Source organism: Danio rerio, chromosome 22 (genome assembly GCF_052040795.2).
Source record: "Danio rerio strain M-AB ecotype USA chromosome 22, GRCz13ab, whole genome shotgun sequence".
Taxonomy (NCBI): Eukaryota; Metazoa; Chordata; class Actinopteri; order Cypriniformes; family Danionidae; genus Danio; species Danio rerio.
In genome coordinates, this window is record NC_141042.1 from 41423475 (window position 1) to 41427500 (window position 4026).

A 4026-nucleotide genomic window follows, 5' to 3' on the forward strand; every position below is an offset into this window, starting at 1 on the left:
TTTTTGCCTTCTGGAAATAACAATGAGCAGCTTTTTTGTTGTTGTTTTCTTCATTTATATATATATATTTATACATATATATGGCATTATTATTAGAGTATTGTGTCTGCAAATAGCTATTTTTTTTTTGAGTTTTTTGGGTTTGAGTGGTTTGAAAGACCCACCCCTGCTGTGCCATCATAAATAGTGAAAATAACTAATCGAAAACGGCTTTTAAGACCAAACAGAATCTTCTGTTCGCTGACGCTTTAGTATGACTTCAGCTAATCAGTTTTGGCCAGTATAACAACATTTTAATTTTACAATCTGACGTAAGTGAAGTCATCCTTCGCTACTGCATTGTTTTTAAACAAAACGTTTTACAGGTGTCTTTTATTTTAAATCTTGGACCTTACTCTTAAAACAAAAATGAGCAATGAAAAGGTGTGAAGCACCAAAAGCGGACCATATTAGACTCATTTGAATATATTTTGGCTATTTTTGTTATCCAGGAATTTTCAAATGGGCCTTTTTTACAAGGGAGACTGGAAAAATGTGCAGCTCTACATTATTATATTATTATTACTATTATTATTATTAATAGTATTACTGCTGTTATTATTATTAATATTGTTACTGCTATTATTATTATTATTCATATTTTTAATATCACTGTTATTATTACTATTGTTATTATTAATATTATTACTGTTATTAGTACTATTATTAGTGTTAATATTGTTACTGCTATTATTATTATTATTAATATTTTAATATCACTGTTATTATTACTATTGTTATTATTAATATTATTACTGTTATTAGTACTATTAGTAGTGTTAATATTGTTACTGCTATTATTATTATTATTAATATTTTAATATCACTGTTATTATTACTATTGTTATTATTAATATTATTACTGTTATTAGTACTATTAGTAGTGTTAATATTGTTACTGCTATTATTATTATTATTAATATTTTAATATCACTGTTATTATTACTATTGTTATTATTAATATTATTACTGTTATTAGTACTATTATTAGTGTTAATATTGTTACTGCTATTATTATTATTAATATTTTAATATCACTGTTATTATTACTATTGTTATTATTAATATTATTACTGTTATTAGTACTATTATTAGTGTTAATATTGTTACTGTTATTATTATTATTGTTATTATTAATGTTATTACTGTTATTATTATTTTAAATATTATTTGTACTATTATTAATATTATTACTGTTATTATTACTATTTTATTATTGTTATTACTATTATTACTAGTGCTACTATTTTTAATACTATTATTGTTATTGTAACTTACTATTGTTATTATTACCTTTATTAATATTGATAATAATATTATTACTATTATTATTACTACTATTGTTATTACTATTATTACTAATATTATTATTACTATTATTTGTTATTATAACTATTACTATTGTTATTATTACCATTATTATTGTTAATATTATTATTATTATTACTATTGCTATTATTATTATTTATATTACTTTAATTTATATTGTTACTATTTTTATTATTATGTTTAAATAATTATTTTTTTTTATTCAAATAGCCAAATTCTAACTGGGCAAATGTTGAATGTGCTGGCCAGTTTGTTATTTGACTAATAAATGACAATAGACTACAGTTTTTTATATATATTATTATTATTATTTAAAACATAAACAGATTCCTGTTTTTTTCTAATGATATATAATATATATATATTTTAAAAATAACTATTATTTCACATCTCTTTATTATAAGTGTTTAGGAAATATGTTTGGTACATTAAAAAGTGTGGTTATGATAACCATCCCACAAGCTAATCCAACTAAAAATAGAGCTTAAAATGTCACTAATATGCAGTATTTAAATCTCATAATTAAATAGAAAATATAATTGCAAAAAGGTCCACATTTTGAGAAGAAATAACCATCCCTTACAGCAGGCTGACTACAGGCCTGATACAGAAGTACAGTATCTGCTGTATGTGTATACTGGGACTCACAGTTCGACGTCATTAAGCGTTTTCCTATTTTATTTATTTATTTTCCAGAGTGTAGTGGCTTTATCTGTATAAATAAATAAATGAAATGAGTAAATAACGAAATCTACTCTTAAATGTTCATATGTGAAGTGTTATCATCTGTCAAATGGACCTCGCGTTACTTAATACAAATCTCTGAACACCCAAGATTCAATGTATTTTTCCTCATCACACTCCTGTTTGACCTTTTATCTTATATTTAATGAGTCTCTCGTCTCTATTTCTGTAATAACTTGGTTTCACTTGCTCGTTTATAGGAACTTCCTGCAATCTACTTTCCGTTCGCGGAATTACTAAACATACTATCGCAGAGGCTCCTTTTATGAATATAAATGATGTAGGCTCACGCTGATTGGTCAAACTGCGCGCTGTGGCCACTTAATATTCATGAGATCACGCTTCGCCGTAGTAGGATTGGTCAATCCGTTTTCCGTTCATTTTATTCGCGTGGCAGCGCGCCCAAAGTGAGAGTGACGTACTAATGCATCGGCATTCAGCGCGGAGGCGAGCAGCTGTCAAATTACTATTGATCAATATCTGATCAACCGAACGCTTAAAAATGAGACACTGAAGTCGTCAATCCTCAGGTATGTAAGTAAATAAAAAAATAAATATTGTGATTAATATTGCTGAAAGCGAAAGTGACGTTAAGAGGGGAATTCGGTAACGTTATATTATCTTAAAGCTCAATGTAGCCGTTGACGGTGTTTACACGACAGACATACTGAGGCGTATCTTCATCCTATAAGAGCATATAACGCTAAATTAAGCCGCTTTATTCCGTTTGGATCCATATGTCATGTTTTGCACTGGGGAATCCCCATTTGTTTTGCACTCTCTCACACAGGAACAGTCCGTATTGTTCATGTGTGTAGCTTTTTATAAATAACTTCATTTTAATGTGTGTTATTGTGTAATTTCCCCATTGAAAATAACGAAGAGACGAACACATGGCCATAATAATCTCCCCATCATGCTTTGTAGACGCGAACTCTTCATTTGCGCCTCCGGTTCATCACTCTGGTTTATTTTTTGTTTATTAAGTATGAGTCTATAGCTGCGTCCCAAATCGCATACTTATGCACTATTTTACGCCATTTTGTAGTATAAATAGTGTAAGTAGTGTGTTCACATTGAAAACTCTCAAAATAATAAGTGCACTTTAATTACCCGGATGATGCACTCATTCAGCCGCTAAAATGAAGTGTGTAATGATGGACACTTCACGCACTCAACGACCGCAGGTTTGCTTACGTAGCGGAAGGGGCGGAGCGATCGGACGCACATGTTGAATAACTTTATTTATTTTGGATAGTGAAAGCAAAATTCTCCTACGAGAGTGATTATAGCGCCTCCGGATGGTAAATGCGGCAATACTCACGGCAGGTATTACTTGATAATTCAGTCGTTTATTTCACTGATTTGGCAACAGTCAAACGTCATCAGGGAAACGGTTTGAATTTCCGCTTAGTAAAAAAACATTAGTGTGCCATTTGGGACAGCACTACATACAGTAGCTGCGTCCCAAATGGCACACCATACACTATGCACTCATGCACTATGTACTTATGCACTTACACACTCAACAGGGTAGTATATGTATGTAGTGTTGTCCCAAATGGCACACTCATGTTTTTTTACTAAGCGGAAATTCAAACCGTTTCCCTGATGCCAAATCATTGAAGTAAACGGCCGAATTATCAAATAATACCTGCCGTGAGTATTGCCGCAATCACTATCGGGAGGCGGTATAATCACTCTAGTAAAAGAATTTTGCTTTTACCATCCAAATTAAATAAAGTTATTCAACATGTGCGTCCGATAGCTCTGCCCCTTCCGCTACGTAAGCAAACCTGCGGTCGTTGAGTGCGTGAAGTGTCCATCATTACACACTTCATTTTAGCGGCTGAATGAGTGCATCATCCGGGTAATTAAAGTGCACTTATTATTTTTAGAGTTTTCAGTGTGAAC

At 30.6% G+C, this 4026-nt stretch overlaps 2 protein-coding genes across 10 annotated transcripts in view; one reads left to right on the top strand and one right to left on the bottom strand.

The window, feature by feature from the left end:
- The window catches only part of mark1 (MAP/microtubule affinity-regulating kinase 1), a 426664-nt gene that overhangs the window by 284659 nt on the left and 137979 nt on the right, over window positions 1-4026 (bottom strand). The window lies entirely within an intron of this gene.
- The window catches only part of traf5 (Tnf receptor-associated factor 5), a 24344-nt gene continuing 22834 nt past the window's right edge, over window positions 2517-4026 (top strand). For all 8 annotated transcript variants that reach the window (XR_015522333.1, XR_015522336.1, XR_015522335.1 and 5 more), the window contains exon 1: window positions 2517-2642. The gene's annotated coding sequence lies outside the window, so the exon portion shown is untranslated. The remainder of the gene's footprint in view (window positions 2643-4026) is intronic.